Here is a 20423-nt window from a genome sequence, read left to right as displayed (position 1 = left end):
TTCTCTCTCCTGCATGAAGCTTGATGAAATAAAGGTGCACAACTGTGCATACAGCTGTAAAAAGTAGCCCTCGGCTGTGGAAACAATGTCTGCTGACTCTCCTTACTGTCTGGGTCCTGAAAGACTCTTGTTTGTGAATTGTCCCTTCACCAGGCAAGTCCACCACTTGCTGGGTTTATCATTCTGAGGGTCAGAAACTCGGAGGGTCCAAGTCTCAGTCCAGTCCCTTGTCTCAGCTGCTGTGCATAGGCCCGCGTCGCTTCATCTTCCTGTCTGTTTGCAGGTTGCCATAAATTGCGCCAAGTGGAAAACTGGGCTCTCCAGGAACGGGAAAATGAGTGCTTCCCAGTGCATGCATGTCTTACCCTCCTTGGCTTTTGGAATTGCACTTCTGGAGTTTCTTTAGACACTCCGAAATGTAGAGCATTATGTATGTCAAGGTTCTATCAGCTTCATTCTTAATGTCATAGTTTTTGAAGAAGACATTGGCCTTAACATAATAGACGGCTTCATCCACAACATGTGTATCTTTGTCACTCTGGGGGCAGGTCCTGTGAACTGACGTGTGACAGGCAACAGTGCCATGTTTGCAGTGCGTTTGGTGTCGGGCCCCGTGAGAGAAGAGTGGTAAGCCAGCATCTTTGCGTCCCCCGAGTTTCCTAAAGAAAGCTTTTAAATAGATTTAATTCTTCAAGTTATACAGAAAATGACAAAATATGTTGTATTATAGTCAGTGATGTGCGGGTAAATGTTTAACAATGGCACACAAAGTCCTGATTCGTAGTGTTTGCCAGTTTTTGTGGTGTAAACATTCAGAGCCTAGCTGATTTCAAGACATTAACTGGAGCTCACCGAACTGGAAACTGGGGAAGGATGCACCCCGTGGGCGCTCCCGTTCTGATTCCAGCTGGCCCAGATATACAGATGAATTAATGTTGTTTGTGCATATAATGGGTAATAACCTCAGGCACTGAGAATCTATCTCTCTGCTTGATACTGAATACAGGTTTCAAGACAGATTTGTGTGTGTGTGTGTGTGCCTCTTGCATCTAAATTTGAAACATCAATCTCATTCCTGATAGCGTTACATATTTAGTGTGGTAATAGTCTTACTGCACTGGAAGTTTTAGTTGGTTAAAATAATATCAGTTAACCATACACACTGATGCATTGGCGCTTGAGAAATGTAAAAGAAATATGGTACGTATCATCACTTCAAATATTTCTAGCAGTACCTTGCTTCAGAATAACACATAAATTTCGATTTAAGTAAAAGTTAATTCTGGAATTTTTTCCCTTTAGATTATAGATAACTGAAACTTTTAAAATTCACAATTCATTAAATTTACTAAAATTCACAGTTTACTTTTAAACTGCTATGAATGGAGCCAGCATCCATGCAACATGCCATAATAGTATGAACTCACTTATAGTCACTCCTGAAATTTTCTTGTTATTACTTTTGTACCTTGAGCAATAAAATAGTACTTTTGTATTACTAAAATTATATGGAGGTCTGTTAAAACAGATCTGAAAGATAGGCTTTCTCTTTATTTGTATGTCAGATGTAAACACCTTCTTAAATATTAGCCTTTAAGAGATCAAAGCATTTCTTTGGCTTGTATTTTTACTCAGCAGAACTAAATGCATTCTGGAGGGTCTTGATTGTGTTAGGTGTTTGTCGTAGTGTCCGCAGCGTTGGGGTGAGGAAGGGTTTCCTGATAGTGAGAGACCCTTCCTTGTGTGCCAGAGTCACTGAGTTTCACCTGCATTTTCAGTTTCAATTTTAGGTCTTAGAAGCATATTTTTAGAATGATAAAGCTGTTTACTTTAAGCTGAAGAGAACTATCTTATATTTATTCTTTGCACTGTTCTATCTCAAAATGATGTTATAATTTGATGGCAACCACTGAAATACTGTAAAACATTTTTTTAGTAAAAAATAAAACCAGGGACTGGTCATTTTTATTATCATTAAAGTGGCCTCTTGGATACTATATATATATATGCATAGTACATAGTATATATAGTATACAGTATATACTATACATATATACTTAGTATATAGTACTTAGTATAGTTATAGTTATACTATACTAAGTACTTAGTATACTAAGTACTTATACTTAGTATATACTACATATAGTATATATTATATAATATACTATATACTGTATTATACTATGGATCTATACTATACATGTAATATATAATATATACATATAGTATATACAAAGTATATGTAGTATATAGTATGCTATATATAGATATATATAGATATATATCCTAGATTTGTCTTTAGGTGACTGTGTTTTTGACCCAAAACCTTTATTTTGTATCCTTCTATTAATATGTTCAGCATTAAAGAAGTATTTGTTGCTAGTCCAGGCAAATTTTGTTTTATGTGCTTTGCTTTATTGCTCTTTGCAGTTGTTGAGTTTTTAAAAACTAAAGGTTTGTGGAAACCCAGATGAGTCTATTCGTGCCATTTTTTTCAACAGCATTTGCTCACCCTCGAGTCTTTGCATCACATTTTGGTTAAAGTCGCAGGTCATTTTAGCAGTCGGTGTGAGAAAGGATGACGCCCTGGGTAAGGTGAGGAAAGTGAAGGTAAAATGAATAGATTCAAGCACATTTTGGAGATTCCATCCAGACTTGCTGGTAAACACTGGGAGTGAGAGAAAAAGACTGAGAGTTTTCACTTAATCAACGGTGTATTGTTTTCTAAAATGGGGAAAATATAAGAATGTGAGAGTATAGAGAAAAATAACTAATTACCTTGGATTATGTGTTGTGATGCTTATTAGAGATTCAATAGCGATGTCAAATGAACATTAGAATCAAGAGTTCAAGATGGAGAGGTCTGTAATGAAAATAGACACTCGATAGTAATCAGCATGCCAAAGGTATTTAAAGCCACAAATCTTGAGATCAATTACAAAAAGAAAATCTAGTGAATAAAAGTTGTAGAAGCAAGGTCTTAGATACCCCAACTTCAGTGGTAAGGGAGAAGATGAGAAGTAAGAAAAGGGAGTGGGAAAGTAGCCAGTGAAAGAAAAAGGAAAACGTCTGTCTGTTGAAAATTGCTGGCATGCCCAGTGAGGTGAAGCAATGGAGATTATTGGATTTTGCAACTTGGAAATGTTTGTCACCCTTGATCAGCATGAAGAGGATAGAAGCTCGACAGGAAGGGGTTCGGTGTAGAATTGGTGATTGTAAGAGGACACTTAACACAGACATGTCTTCTGTGAAAGGGAACTAGAGAGATGGGGGACAGCAAGGGCTTTCGTGTGGAGTCAAATGATGGCTTTTTGAACATACTGATCAGTATTTCTGTAGAGATACTGAACTCATCTTAATATTAAAGAAAATGTTTATAGCCATATATTTTATAACCATATAACCATATGCTATATGGTTATAACATTTCAGAGAAAATGTAACATTAAATAATAGATGAACTGTGTTGATTATATATTTCTAGCATAGGTGCTATTTTCTGACAATAAGTGAAAATGCAGAATCAATGAAATCCTGGGTTAATGTAATGTTCCCTTTCTATTTATTGGCAGCTGTTTTTATTACACTCCTGAGCATCTGCTAGACTGCTGTATTTTTTTCAAATGAATTACATAATTATTTACATCCTATCATTTCACTTCTATTTTGTGAAATAATGAGTTTAAAGCTGTGCTTTGCATGTTAACAGTGTGGGTAGAATTGATTTAGGTAACCCTTGTACATCATTGTAATGCACAGAAGACCACAGGGTTATTATCGCCTAATTTTTAACACAAAAACTTCTGAAGCCATCTAATTGGCTGGTGGTTCAGGGCTGCTCACTGGAACCTACTGCTATTGCTTTGCAGGTATTCCTGAAGGTTGCATCAGAACTGCAGAGTAATATGCACATAACATTCTTCTGGGTTGTCGTAAACCAACAGACTGCTGCTTATGTGTGGGATTATTTGAACAGAACAGTTGCCTTGACCTATGCAATCAGTTATACTCTGAAGTTAAAAAAAAAAAGGTGAGATTGGTGGATGGGGGATGGTTTGGCCAACTCAGAAGAGTCTGTTAGGTAAAAGCTTTCAAACATAAGCACAGGGAGATACGAATTTCAGGTTGTCAAATGAGAAATAGGGAACCATGTTAGCTGTGGGACTACTTTTGTTATAGAGAACTGCTCTGCAGCTGGTCCCCCGCCTCCCAGGACAGCTGCAGGCCCACTCACACTGTGGTGACTGGGCCCCCAGTGCTGTGCGGCGTACCCCTGACATGAGCGTGATGGTTGTGTCTGGAGGAATTTGATCACAAACTCGAAAGAGAAGCCAAACCAAGAGAAATGATGCAGAACTTGGAGGATGTGGTGAAGGAATTAAAAGAGTTTATAAAATAATGAATTGTTCCAGTGAAAGAGGTAATATCTATACATTACAGGATGTGTAGAATAAATAGTAGCATGAAAGAAATGTCCATTATGCAGTGTTCACCTTGCAGCCCACAGTGTTGCTTCATCAAAGCCCCACCTTGCTCTTTCCTCCTTGCTTCCATAGCTCTCCTCTCCTACCGGCTGTGCCACCGTGCATTGTTGGCACAGTTATGCAGTGAGGTGCTCATAATGAACTTAGCTATGTAGGTACATAATCTGCATTTGCTGCCCATAAAAATCACATTGCCTGTTCTGTAATGGAATACACTTTAATGACCTAAAACAAACAATAGCAATCTATCAATCCCCCAATTACTACTAATTTCTAAAATCTTAAGAAAATTCAATATAATTATCAACATATTTCTTAATATATTCATAAAAGACTGGCCTAGATTATTTTAAGATCAATCTCATTATTTCCTAAATATTAAGCAAGGTTGAAAGTTTATGAAGAATATTCTTAATCTTGATTTTTTATAGTCCAAAGATCATTCCCCACCCCACTTCAATTAAAATTATCTTAATAAAGTAATAAATACTAACATAAGAATGAATGAATAAAAATGAATAAATGGTAAGAAATATTTTGTTACTTTATATTTTAATTTATTTTATCTGTAATGCTTATCTTGTTAAATTTATCATGTATATTTAGAATATGTATTTTTAAAAATATTTTGAAAACTTTTAAAAGAATATATCACTGTGAGTGAAACAATACAATTAGTGCCTTAAACAGAATTTATTACCTATGTCCTTTCTATTAATTGGTTATGTTTGCTATTAAACACTTCTGTTTCTTGATAGTCATTTAAAATTATGTTCCTGTTGTAAAAGCTCTCCAGGCCAATTCCTCTGTCGTTTTTAAACACGATTTTAAGTCAGGTCACTATTGGCCTCTAAAAAATATTTACTTACCACCCTCATTGGTCTAAAAAATTTTTGACACCAAATTTCAAGGTAAGTCTTCTCAGTAGTGGAGCTGTATAGTTAGGCTTTCGGGAACTGCTGTGGGTTATACATGACTTCAGATCTGCCTTACTCAACATCTAAAACCGCTGCTTAAATATGACAAAAGCCTGAAAAAAATGACTGATTTTCTGCTGACATGCATTCAATTATTTCAAAAAATGAATACACAGAATTTATTAGAAAGAATTATCTAAAGATTCTCTATGGGAAAATGGGCAATAAATCTGAAAAATGAGGATGATCCAATTTATTACAACCTAAATTTAAAAGTAAACTCCAAAACTTCTCATTTCACCTCTGTTCTGCATTTTCATCACTGTGTGGTGAACAGGGATGAAGTTTGTGACGTTGAACAAATAGAAATGTACCAAGCACAATGTCATAGTCATGTTTGAATTTTACATTTCATACGTTTTCATTCTCAGAAATGCCTGAAGGCTGAGTTTTTCAGTTTTGATTTTGTTTTTCTTTAGTACTGCTTTTCTTTTTCATAATCACTTCTAAATTCACTCCTTTATTTTATTTCCAATTTTCTGTGACTACAAGTCTCCAGATTTCACGTGATACGAATGAGTTTGTGTGACTTTCGAATTTAAAGTTATAAAATCCTAAGTAAATAATTTAATAAGTCAATAAGAATATAGGTTAATCACATACATTGATCTATTGCCTGTATTATCAGCATTTAGATAACAAGCATTAAAAAAACAAAAATCTCTACTTGTCTTATTTCTAGACTAGATATGATACTCTGATGATTATATTTATGCATCAACTTGACTGAGCTAAAGGAAGTCCAGATAGCTGATAAAACATTATTTCTGAGTTTATCAGGGTGTTTGGGGAAGAGACTGTCATTAGAATTTCTGGACTCAGTAAAGAGATCTGCTCTCACCAGTTTTGGTGGGCATCACCAGTCTGCTGAGGGCCCAAATGAAACAAACAGGCAAAGGAAGGGCTCAGGTGTCCTCTTGACCTGAGACTTCTCTCCCTCTCTGCCCTTCTTGAGAAGCAGCTGATTCTCAAGATTTCAGAGTCCACCAGCAGCACCCCTCTCCTCTGATTTCCCTGACCATCCTAAGTTCTTGGAACTTTTGCCTCAAACTGAATTACCCCACCCGCTTTCCTGACTCTCCAGCTTGCAGACAGAATGTCATGGCCTATCGCAGTCTTCATAATTGCTTGGGCCGATTCCCATAATGAATCTCGTCTTATCTATGTGTCCTATTGGGTTTGTTTTTCTGGAGAATCCTGATTAATAGAGGTACCATTTGGCTTTTGAATCATATGAATGATACGATCAGACCTGCATAGATGCTCAGACCTGCAGTATGCTTGTGTCCAAGAAACGCATCTTACCAAATTCATAACATATACTAGGAAGTACAGGGTAGGATTTATGCGTAGTCCCCTCAGAGAGAAAGGTTTCCTGTTTGTTTCTCTTCATTGTTACCACATCTGGTAATAATTTCTTTTTATAACCATCTAGGTGATTCATTAAAATCCCTTATCTATTCTCAGTCCAGGTCATAATTGGGTTCTTTATTCATGTTTATAGCAGGTTGTCAGTGCTGCATTGAGTCTTGTTTAGGTGGTTCCAGATGGTTAATTCCTTTATTTCTGCAAAATGTTGTGACAAATCTGTGATATATGTATTTTTGGAGTCTGAGTTCTAAAATATGGAGGAAAAAACATTACACCTTAGAAGGGTAATAGATCAACACACACACACACACATACACACACTACAACCCTAAAAAGAAGCTTCCAGAGACTCACACTGTGACTCAACACATTTATGCTGATGGGTCTGGGGCAGGGATTTGCGTTTTCCACACATTTAAAGCCCATCTTCATGAAATTAGACTTTCTTAATTAAAATGGCAGATTTTTGATGCTAATAATTCCAGAATATTACTTTAAACTGAAGAAGTGTTCAATAAGTATTAGCATAGATAACCAGAACATTTTGTTCTGACAGGATTGTTAGCAGTCTTGAAGTCAACTTCTTTATTTTATTGGCAAGGGAAGTGGGCCCAGCTGGGCGAGGTCAATTGCTGAAAGCATCAGTATCAGAGTGGCATTGCCTAAGCTCCTCAGCAACTAGTCAAGCACATATCAGCCAATCCGTATATATATATTGTTACTAAAATGAGTTATTATGATTAATGAATAGTCAGAAGAAAAGTTTAACAGATTAAAAAAGAGACCTATGTTTTGAAGGAGAAGAGACTCTTATTTATTTCAGGCTTCTTTGGAGTATAACTCCTGAGAAGGAGGGGTGGTGAATGCAGTGAGTTGTCTTTCCAATTATACGGTACGATGGTAATGCTGTCAGAGGAGGGCTGGTTCCATCCTTCAGGCACAGACACTCATTTAGTTCATATCACATATCCGTGGGATGATTAAGAAATTCTGCTGGTTGAAACTAATTGCTTCATGTCTTAGTTTCAAGATATTCTATTTTTTTCTTTTTCTCTGTCTCTTAGACAACACAAAATGTGCTTACTCATTTTCTTTAACTTTGAGAATTTTCTTTTTCCTGAATGTTTTGTCTTTTAGTTATGTTTTAGAATTCTTTAATTCAAAAGGAAGATTAAATGCAGCTAATGTGATTCATAAAAAAAATACTGATTTCAATAAGAAAGCAGGAAGAATAAAAATATTCAGGATAATGAAGTTCAAGTTGGACATAATGTCAGTGGTCAAGTGGTACTTAGTGGGTCCTTTCCGTGGATCTCATTTGTGCAAAAACATTAGAGAAAAAAAATAACTTTTTTATTTCTTTTACCCACATTCAATCAACATTTTGCCACATTGGCTTTTTCTTCTCTCACTTTCTTGCACATACATACACACTTTTTCTTTTTTTTTAAGATTTTATTTATTTATTTTAGAGAGGGATGGGAGGGAGATAGAGAGAGAGAGAGAAACATCAATGTGCAGTTGCTGGGGGTCATGGCCTGCAACCCAGGCATGTGCCCTGACTGGGAATCAAGCCTGCGACACTTTGGTTCACAGCCAATGCTCAATCCACTGAGCTACGCCAGCCAGGGCACATATACACTTTTTTCTACACCATTTGAAAGTGAGTTGCAGACCTCATGTCCTCTAAATAGTTTAGTGTGTACTTTCTGTGAATATGGATATGTATGTCTTGCATAGCACATTGTAATTTTCATAGGCTAATGAAGCATATTAGAATATAGTAGGTGAAAGATACATGAAAAATAAATGCAGAAAACAATATTTAGATTTTTAACTAGTATAGGAAAATAATTCTGTTAAATATATTCAAGAAAGAAATTTTAACATTCTTAAATTAAACTGCAGTGATTAAATTGTTTGCATTAGTCATTTAATATCGAAACACTTTCCTTCTCCCTGAACTGTGCAGAAAATACTGACACATTTTTTGTCTTCACAGTGTTTCTTTTGAAAACTAAATATGTTATTATCAACTTATCATATCTGTAATTATGACATCACTAAATGTTATGGCTTCTAAAATAATTTAGATTATATTTTCTATTATACTGTTCTAATTTACGTTTGAATGATGAAAGTTTTAATGAAATGCTCTAGATTCTCTTGGGGTGGATTAATTCTAGATAAGCTTCCATGTATCTTGAATGCCACATCTTTAAGCATTTGCTAAATTTAAGTCACAGTGACCTATTGTGATATAGTCTATGTTCACTGCAGAAATTCAATACACTTCAGACTCAAAGCTTCCTGCTTGTAGACCCAATGCATGCTGAGCTGCATCTGGTCTGCTTCAAGGTTGTCTGAACATTTGGGTGCCACTTTAGTGAAGTGAAAATTATATTTTACCCCACTGTCTTTACTCCACTGTGCGCATCAAATAATTGTTATCAGCTCTTCTGAGGGAATCTTCTAGTTGCTCTACAACTTGAAATTTAATTTATTTCAGTGTTTTGAAAAGTAAAAAAGTATAACCATTTTTATCTTTTAGATATGTTTTGTGAAAAAGTAAACTAAAATGCATAAAATTGGCTTTAATCTACCAGATTAGTTCTTTACAATAAGGATTCAGAGTTCACTTTCTTCTTCCTCTACTCCCACCGTCTTATAATTGCTTTAACTTTTTTCTGCCTGCCATCTCCCAATGATGCTGCTGTGCACACCTGACGATGCTTCTGTTTGTCCATGATGGACCTCCTTAGTGGGGAAAGCCCATATGCAAGGGGGTCTGTCCTCTATTTTTATCTCACCCCCTTGCCCCATCAGGGCCACACTATTTTAACCTTGGCTGTAATGAGAGAGGCAGCAGTTTGGGAGAGAGTGATATTAAACTGATATTAAATTTATTAGAAACTGATATTAAATATCACCTAATTTCCCTTCTTGCTTTTATTCAATTTTTAGAGAAATTGAAGTAATTGGGTATGAAGCATTCTCTTTCTTTCTTGTATTGCTGATTTAGATTTATGGACCTTCATTCACCATGTCACCGCTACAGCTTTGTATGGTGCATGTTGCTCTTCTCCTTTGCTCAGACTGAAAGGATGCACTATAGTGTTGACAATATAAAGAAAGATTAGAAGTAATTTGATTTCTATCATCGTGTTTGTTCTAAGAAATGCTTGTGTTACGTGGAAGGGCATGACTCTTTCCGTGAGGAATGTGCACTCGGTCCCCAGGACGGACGGAAGGAAGCAGGCAGAGGAGTGTGAAGAGTCGATCATATGGCTGGGCTTGTCCCATCTGGATATAAAATGACATCATTAATCTTGATAGAAAACCCAAGAGCAGAAACAAAGGAATTTTGTTGTTTTCTTTTCAGGGTTGGGCATAGAGGGCAAATACGATTCAAGATTACATTTGAAAACTTACTTGCAAGAGAAAAATGTGTGAGTTTTGGGGGTCCAGTGAAAATGTTAGAGCACATTGAAAAGTCCGTCATGTTCTTGGAAATAGTAGAAGTCATATGTATTTTTTTTAGTAAAAGGGTCTAAAAACAATTAAGCAAATATTTATGTTCCATAAAACTTTAAATGATATTTATAATAGATCATATGAAATCAAGTATGATATATCTAAGATGTTAAATTATTTCCAATCATGACAATAATATGTTGATTCAAATTGAAACCACATACATTAAATTTTTTCTAGAAAAAATAACTTTTTACTGCATTGTTCTTCTATAAATAACTCACAATTAATGTATCCCTAGTTTGAAATGACACATTTCCTCACTGAGTAAGTGGAATATGAAGCTTATCTTTTCCTTGAACCTGTCTGTCTTGTGAAATGAATATCACATGTTGCTGTTTCATAGTCATTTGATTGCAAACACATTTAGACAACTCAATGAATGGAAATTTTAATAATGATACACTATTATTTAAATGTATTTTACAATGCCTCATTTAAAATGTGTACCAATAATTAATCAATGTTCTATTATGTTCTATAAAAGAAAAAACACATTAGACTTATGTAGACACTTAGATTGAGTTGACATATTCCATGTGACATGAAAAATTGAAACATTGAAAACGGATATGGTAATTCCAGAACAGCGAAATCAGACTTTGCCATGTTTAATTGAATGTGCATGTAAGAGATGTGTTTCCAGGCACATGAAATTCACTTCTTTTCATCAACATAAACTTGCCTGGCTTAATTTTCAAATTTCTTCACTATGTGTTTTTATCCCCATTACTCTAACTTTTAAAGGAAACATCTAATGTCCCTGATACTACCTATCTATCCATCTAGCTAGCTAGCTAGCTAATCTATCTATCTCAATTTATTACTTATTTTATACATTTAATTATATGCATAAGTTACATATTATGCAGATTGCATTTAGGCTGTCATGTATATAAGCTATGTAATGTCTAAATGATTCACTAGATTTATATTTTGGGGATGTCCTAAGATCATTTATAGTTAACACATTTTATCCAATACCTTCTCTTTTCCCCATTCATAACTGTCTTCTTATCCTATCCTACCTTTTGTATTTACTAGATCTAGGAGAATAGATGTTGCTTCTTCTTTGCAGATGCACCATCTAGCTGTGATTTGGACATGCCTGCCTCCTCTCCTTTGGCACCGAGTCCTCCTTTCCATGAGTGGCAACTCAGTAGGCAGGGACGCGTTAGCCGTACTCAACAACCAGGACTTCCTAAACCCACCATGCTCCTTCATGGATGCATGACAACTTTCATTCCTGCTGTCGCTCCCAAAGGTCACGTGGTCAGTAACCACTCTCTAGATTAGAATCAGCAGAACTTTTCTGTAAATGTGAGACAGTAAGTATTTCAGGCTTTTTAGGCACAGAATGTCTGTTGTAATCACTCACCTCTGTCGGATCAAGGAGCCCACTGTCCAACAAACAAGTGCGGCGTCGTGCCAATGAAACTTCCTTAGAGATATTGAACTGTTTTAATGGGCCATTTTTCCCTATGCAATGATAAATAAAATTAGAGGTTGCTTTTCTACGTTTTGAAAAAGAGTTCTTCCTTTTCCCTCATCTTTCTGTCCTACTAGCTGTATGGGTTTTTACCATTATCCACCCAGGTTTCCCATGCAAAGAACTGTTTATCTGCAATCCATTTTTCATACGATGAGCCCCTTGTGAGTTCCTTAGATGAGAGGTATCATACAATGGAACATTTACCATTATTCTCATTCGTGTTTATTCACATAATTGTCATGATCATTATTGCCATCATTCGTCTTTCTCCAACTGTCTTCCCCTTGCTCCCTAAGGCTTTCCTGCTGCACTTCTTTCCTTATTAGGAATTTGTTTTATTTGGTAGATTTATAGTCATTATTTTCTCACTGATGTGTTTCTCCCTACCAGTTTACTGGCATGTGTGTGTGTGCACGCACACACACCTATGTATCAGAGTGTCCAACCATGCTCTAAAATTCAGCTGGTATCTATGTCTGTGTATAAAGTCATGGTCAGGACTTAGGGTCCATCATGCTGCCAGTTACATCTCTGTATATGCATCTGCCATGTGAGGAATATTTTGGCTTTGTTCTATCTGTTAAATAAACACTCCATCAAGGACTGAGTAACTGGTACAATGAACAATGGCCAAACTGGGACAAGCAGAGAACTATTTAAAATAGGAGTTCTCCTGGCTGGCGTAGCTCAGTGGATTGAGCGCGGGCTGCAAACCAAAGTGTCACAGGTTTGATTCCCAGTCAGGGTACATGCCTGGGTTGCAGGCCATGACCCCCAGCAACCGCACATTGATGTTTCTCTCTCTCTCTCCCTCCCTTCCCTCTCTAAAAATAAATAAATGAAATCTTTAAAAAAAATAAGAGTTCTGTGAATGATCAGCCCAGTTCTGTTTCATTCCTACCTTCCCAGGTGCTCTTAATGTTTGGAGGATGTAAGTTTTGTGGGAGCATCTAGGTTTTAGATATTAATGGGGAAGGGATGCTAAAGTGATATTAGGTCATAGACAAGAAACCATAATTTTAACAGGAAGCTACGATTACTATTTTTTTACAAATGTTTTCTTAAATAAAGTAAAATTTAGGTTCGGAGAAATATTTTAAAATAAAGACATTGTATCTTTCTTTCTATTCCTCACAATGCTTAAGTTCTTCCTTGGTGTTAAGATAAGCAATGCAGAGGAAGAAACTGTTTTAGTTCCTTATGACTGTAGAGCACAATATGGAGACTCAATCAGTGGAAACAAATATTGCACTTCGCAAAGTGTCTAAATGATATCTGTTGAGGAGCTCAGTCGTTAGAACACAGACTCTTCCTCATTCAATGTTTTTCTCTACAGAACATTAGAAGGTCACATGTTAAATGGTTTTATAAAATCAGAAATGCCACCCACACGGCATAAATCTTTACAATGCATAGGTAAGCACAGTTAAAAACCATGTACTTTCTACACCTTTTCATTTTTGTCATTAGATTTCAGTGCTTAATAAAGTGCAATATCTAGTGTAATAAATTGCATTATCTGAAAGCATGTAACACAAAATAAAAATAAAACAAAAGTAGATAAAATTGGGATTCCACTATTTGGACTTTGTTAGTTACTATTACGATGTTCTCTAGCTTTTTCCTATTCATTTATTCACTTATCAAATACCAAACAAGGGTCTGTGTCCTACAAAACCTTGATCTGACAGTGAGGAAGGGTCTAGCTATGAATTAGATAGAGTCTCTGCTCTGAAAGAGTCTTTAGTGTTTTCCACAGTGCCTTGCACAGAATTCAGAAGAGCTGTCAGAGCCATCCGGAGCCTATGAGGTGTGCAGGAGCCACTGGATGACACCTTCTTTTCTCTACTGTCACTGTAGTGGCTCCTTTCATGTCTAACTTATATATTAAGATCCTTATTAATATTTCATTTGAAATAAGGAGAATGACTAAAAATTCTGCTAGAATATATAGGTGGGCCTGAGATTTACCTTAATCCCACTGTAACTGGGCAACTCATTACACCTGCATTATTATTTCATTCTTCTAACTAGTAAAATTATTCAATTTTTCCTTCTAAATGGCTAAAGATGATAGTGGGTGGTTGTAAAATTGAGAATGTGGTGCTAATCTCCAGTAATGTTTTTCTGTTTTACTGGATCAACTAGAACCACCTTCTAGATTAATAAACAATGGCTTCTTTACTATATAGACTTACTTTGGTCTAGAACTAAGTATAATATGTTTAAAACCAAACACATTCTATGATGCAGTAACTTAGCAAGGGCTTCATTATACAGCTGCAGGGCATTTCCAAGAGGGTAAGACATTGTCTGGAACTTGTACAATGTCACTTCTGCCATATCCCATCATTCTACTGCACAGAGTAAATCAAAGCCCAGCCCAGATTCATGAGCAGGAAAAAAGTGTTTCAATGTATTGACAGGAGGGACTTAAAAGTATTGTAAAGGAAGACTAATAGGATTGTTGGAAGAAAACACCATATGATAAGATTTATATATAATTCTGAAATTTTATATTGTTAACCACAGGAATTTTTAAAATTTAGTCTCTGAAAGAACTTATATTCTCAAAGCATTTCTTTTCTATTGTATTTCTCTGTAAGACTTTCTCTTATTTAGATAAATTTGAGCTTAATAAAATTCTATTATTAAAGAGAGATTATTATTTTTTCTGTTAAAACAAATATTTATTGAGTTTGTGTAAGCCAGAAATTTTGTTATATGCTGAATAAAATTATGAAATGCAGTTCTAACCATGAGAAGCTTGTCATTAAGAAAAAAGTTACAGTAAATGAATAAATATGTTCATTTGAGTTACATTTCTCTGGCATTATATACAACTTTATTAAGCTATATCACAAGTAAGTCTTATAACTTTTATATTTAATGGGATTTTCTTATGAATATGAATATGAATATGAATATAAGAGTTGGTCAATAATTGGTGAAGATAATGACGATGATAATGTAGTTACTGGCATCTTATCTTTTCCAAGATTAACAGCCTCTTTTAAATATTTATCATTTATTTTTTTACTTGGATTTTACTTTTTCACAGGCTTTTATAGGCAGAATTTTGACCATTTCTGAGCAAGGAAACTAGATGATTGATCTTTCCTAATGATTGACCCCCTGACTTCCTTCTTGTAATTTCTCTTGCCATATTACTTAGCTTTTTCATGCCATAAAATGCACTTATTTACTGAGACTTTCAGAAAATTGTAATTTACATCACACGCATAACAGTTTAATGTGCAACTGGTACTTTATTGGAGCAACGTTCTTCCCTGTGGGCTATGTGGAGGGGTAACACGCCGGCGCTGTCTGCTCATCTGCCTTCCGTTTGTGGGGGTCTCTGCCCGAGACAGTGCGCACTTGTCTAGGGATGGACAAAAGGTGGAATTTATTCAGTCTCAGAGCAGTAGAATTAAATTACATTTCAGGCTTCCAGTTATGAGTCTGTGTAGTCCTCATCTCTATAGCTTATGAGAAAATAAAATGTTTTATAAATATTAATATGTTATATAAGAGAAGTTTGCTCTTTCAAGAAATTCAAAATGTAATCACTTTCATGAAAAAATTTATCTTACTTATTCTATATTCCTATTATAAAAAGGTTACTAAATATATTTCAACCTTTCTGAAAACTCTGGGAGAGTACGGCGGGATCAGCTGCTGTTCTCTGAAACGACTTAGGGGTGTCGTTTTCTAGGGCTGAGGGAAGGCTGAGTCATGGGAACTCACTCGTCAGAAACTCTGACACCTGGGCCTGGTACCAGAGGTGAACTCTGGAGTGCTTAGTATGTATCTGTAGCTTCTGTAGCCATTGTACACATCAGTTTTACTTCCACCTTGTTCTGAATACACGTTAAAGCTCTGGGAAAGTGGAAAGAATGGTGTAATGGCCACCCTTCACCCATTGTCAACATTTTGCCACAAGTTTTGCTGCTGAACCATTTGAAAAGTCTGGAAAAGAAAGAGGCAATGATTAAATAGTGGTGGTAAGTGAGCAGATGTGGAGGATTTAGGGTTCTGTGGATGGTAGTTTCAGCAATCCCAGAGAAGGGTCTTTGTCAATGTCATTCTGAAGGAAAGATGCTGAGCTGCTTTTGGTTCAAAGTTGGTTGCCATGGGCAGCGTTTCACAGGCTTGCAACAGTATAAGGTGCTTCCAAAAGGCTGAAACCCAGGGTTTTCCTGGACTTGACAAGCAAGCAATCTCAGAGACTACTTTAGACAGTGTCTGACTGTACAGGAGAACCAACTATATAAACCCCATTTTGAAGAAGTTAGAAAATAGTAACTAAATTAAATAACTTTTTAAATATAACGATTATGGTTATTAACACTATTCTGGAGACATACAATCTTATTTAATCAATGTACTAAAATGCAAATTAGATGTTTTTATACTTGCTTTATAGATGTGAACACTGATGATGTAAGAGGCCCAACAAGTTCTGTAAGCTTACACAGCTGAGAATGGTGTACATGGAATTTAAATGTAACATTATCTGGCTCCAAAACCCATGGCCTCTCCAACACATCTTACCAACTGTCCTTTTGAAAAATGATACCTCTATGCAAAGCCTGGTAACGTTTACTTGCTCAGTGATAACTTACTCATATAGTTTGTTATTTATAAAAGGGTCATGGCAAACAGAGTATCCAATAGCAAATTAGCATAATGAGTTTTAGAAGACAGTGGGTTAACAGAGTTAGCAAGTAATATGGTAGGAAATCTCTGCATATTTTTTCTATTTTTGATTTACCTTAAATTTATTGTGATACTAACAAATAGCTATGAAACCTGATTTTAGTTATATTAAATTAAGAGCACTCTCAGAGATTTTGTGTAATGTACCTTTTTACTTGTTCAGCCTTTATATACTAAACACTGTGCTAATAACTTTGCATAATTTAAATCTTTTAATTCATAGAGAATTATTATTTCTATTTTACACATGAGGAAACTGAGGCTCAGTAAAGTTAAATGATTCACCAAAAGCACATTGCTGTCAATTATCAGTATAGGCAATTAATTCTATACTATTTATGCCTCATTCTGTACTGCCCTCCCCTGTGAGGCTTATAGAGCAATGCAGTGTAAAATTGTATTCTTGTCGATATCACTTTTAAAAAATTGCTATTCTTATAAAATGTGAAGGTACATTTTATAATTAGGCATTAATCCAAGTTATTTTTAAATATGTAGTCTTAGGTATGATCGGAATGAAACCATTATTATAATAAATGGGAAAGGTAAAAACAAATCTGTTTTGTTTCTACAGTAGTTTAAATCAGTGAAATTGATTTGTGATATATCACTGTAGTGACTCATAACACTGTATTCTATTGAAAATGTTCAGAGTGTGCCCATTCTCTGCCTGGCACTGCTCTGAGCCCTGGCTGTACAGGAACAACACAAGCAGATAAGACACTTTCCCTCATAAAACTTACACTCTGCTGTGTGGTTTGATACATCTACAAACAAGACACATGGAGATGCAATAGATACGATTTAGACCTTGTGTGGGTGTGGTTGTACAGCCTGTCAGGTTTTATAGTATTCAATCAAAGAAGAGATTACACAACTGATATCTGAAGACGGCTCTATTTTAAATAGTTCACAGTAATTAGAAGAAAAAATACTATTTTTTGTAAGGATCTGGCACCCCTTGGAATACCTTGATCATCTCTGGCAATAATGCCTGTCACAAATTTGAGGTGCCATGATCAGGCTGCCCTGCCAAACACTGGGAAAGTCTGAAGTTTTTACCCTCTTGCTGAAATTTAGGCTGTCACAGTTGCATAAGATCAAGACTCCTGCCATGGAGACAGGGGCTTTATCACACACATACCGCGAGCAGCATGACCTTGATGTGACCTTCATGTTCCCGGTCCCCCCAACCCATGGGGAGCCGGGAAGCCAGCCCCGAGCGATGCTGCTGACCTGCACCACCCTGGAGGAATCTTGAGTTTAGGGAACTCAGTCTTTTGTAAGAGATTGCAAAACACCTTTGCCCCCCAAGGAAGTGTTTCCATATTATAAAGGACAGCACAAAAATATCATCTGCAGGAGGACGATGTCTCTGTCTTCTCAGGCTGATTGCTATACAAATGTTTTGTGTACTTACTACTCAAAAGAGAATATCAAAGCTTCTGCTCACAAAATAAGCATAAATGTGAAACATACTTTAAAAGTGAACTATCGCTAAAAATAATTACTTATGTATGTGCATGTAGGAGAGAATGGCATATTTAGATCAAAATGTGATAGGACTGGTCACAGTGTGTCTAGCTGATAGATGAGGAGAGTGAGGGTCATGGAGATATTTTTATGACTCAATATTCCATAGTTAATAAAGTTCAGTGCCAGGATTTGCATACTGAATAGTGGATTCTTCTGATTATGGAAAACATCTGAGATTAAATTCTGGCGCTGAAATTTCCGTGCTGAAAAACAACGGCTTTGAGAATATCATGTCAATGTGACATCTACATCTACTTGGCATTCACCCACATTGTTGGCTTTCACCTGAGAAAACCTTTCCATTATGTAGTTCAGTCTAGTGAAAAATGTGCAGGCATGAGCTGCCTCTCATGGGCTAGAGGAACTGGTGCAGCTCTGACTGTGTGCATCTGGAGAGGTGGTCTCTCCAGGGCGAGCTGCTGAAGGACCTTCCAGCCCTAGTGAGCTCTGCATGTGTCTAGATGAAGAACGTCTCCAATATATTCATGAGTTAGACTCAGCAGGTAGATTGAAGCAGGACACAAGAGCGTCTGATGGGCTATGTGGAAGAACTGCTTTTCTTCCCCCCCCCCCCCCAGTATAATAAACTTTGTTTCCTACAGTTTGGTACATATTCAAGTGTCCTCAGTGAATAGATTGGCATTTTTAAAATATCAACATGGTATAGCAACTAGAAACATTTCAATATAATATTTAAGGCTCTCACAAATATACATTTCAGAAATTACTGTTTAGAGTGTTTTTTATGTGATTTCTTAAATCCCCATTTTCCAGCTGACCAAGATTCATGCGATTATATATTTGAATTAATGAAGACCATGAAAGCACTGTGACAGAATAATTGTCTTTAATTATACTAATTACATAAATGAATAAAAATTGATGATTAGGGCATTGCTCTGTGAAAGTAAGAGCTTTATATTAACAATTGCGTCTTCTCACAACTTATCTTCACTATCCCTCTACCTCTGCTGACCTACACTTGACATCTAAAAGTTTAAGAAAATGTTTGAAATAAAATTACCCCATATATAACCCGAGTCCTATGCTTTTTTAAATTAAAGAAGATAATTCAGGTTGCCAGGTTTAGCAAATAAAAATACAGGCCCTCGGTTAAATTTGAATTTGAGATGAAGAGTAGAAGTTTTTTTAGTATTAAGCAAGTCCCAAATATTGTAACATTTGAGACGATTCCACTCAGAAAGGCAGTCCATTTGGTAACTGTTGCAGGCAAACGTGTGTTTAGAGGATACAGCCTGTACTCTACTCATTATTTTCACAGAATATAGCAGGAAGAGTTGTAAGGATTTTATTGAAATTTGAATTGGCTGAAGAATTAAATTTTTAATGTTTAACTTGAAACTATACAAACAAAGTATCCAGTTATACCCTGTAAAGTTTAAATTAGGGCTACATGCTGTCCTTTGGTTATAAAATGCCCACACGAAATTTTTGTTAAAATGATATTTCCATTCCAGTGTATTTGTTATTAAGGCAGGCAAATTATTTTGAGTCTATATATTTTCCCCAATCTAATTTTAAAAGAAGGACAGGTATTTTTCTGATTTTCATTGATTAACTACAATTTAAATTCCCACATCTCCATCGAACAGCAGTTCTTCTATCTTACTGTTAATGGACAATGCCCACAAATTACTTATCAAATAGCGTTGTGTGACAATTTCCTCCTGTATTTGCTAACTGTGTATACATGACTGCAAGGATTGCCCTATTTCTGTTGTGCCCGGGTTATTTGATGAAAGTAAAAAAGCCATCCGTAACAGCGTTACTCCTGGGCATAAGAATCATTCAGCTGCATAAGAAAGTCTGGAATCTTGAACATAATGCTATGCAGCCCCCCTCAATTTGAGAGCAACAGAATCTACTTAAGACTCTATTGCTAACTTTAAAACATCACTCAAGTGCTAATGATTTTCTTAGAAAAAAAATAGTTTATAACTACAAGTTTTTAAATAAAAAGGAGATTGGTCCCAGAGCCACACCTTAATGACCGCTTTGCTCTTTTGGTCCTGGGACCTGGGCCACGTTGTGGAGCTCTGACCTTTCCTCCTTTTGAGACAGCTCCCAAGCAGTTGCGGCAGGGAGCCTCTGCGGATGCTGATGTGAGTTTAAATGCGGTGGCGTCCTTTACCAAGGAGAGCTGACACACTTCCAAAGCTGTCACGACTGGCTAACTCTGGTCGGATTCATAAGGAATTAATTGGCCATGGGTGCTTGTGAGCTGAAATACTGTCGCCATGGCTGTAGATCTGTCAATTTAATACACAAGGTAATCAAGTCCGGTAATAG

At 36.1% G+C, this 20423-nt stretch overlaps 1 protein-coding gene and 1 pseudogene across 1 annotated transcript in view; one reads left to right on the top strand and one right to left on the bottom strand.

The window, feature by feature from the left end:
• Positions 1–20423, top strand: part of SGCZ (sarcoglycan zeta) — a 664156-nt gene that overhangs the window by 313311 nt on the left and 330422 nt on the right. The gene's annotated exons all lie outside the window — the stretch shown is intronic.
• On the bottom strand, positions 103–639 carry LOC123807560 (annotated as a pseudogene).

Source organism: Phyllostomus hastatus, unplaced genomic scaffold (assembly GCF_019186645.2).
Source record: "Phyllostomus hastatus isolate PE091 unplaced genomic scaffold, TTU_PhHast_1.1 phas_scaffold_46, whole genome shotgun sequence".
Classification (NCBI taxonomy): Eukaryota; Metazoa; Chordata; class Mammalia; order Chiroptera; family Phyllostomidae; genus Phyllostomus; species Phyllostomus hastatus.
This window is presented reverse-complemented; position numbering and strand designations above follow the sequence as displayed.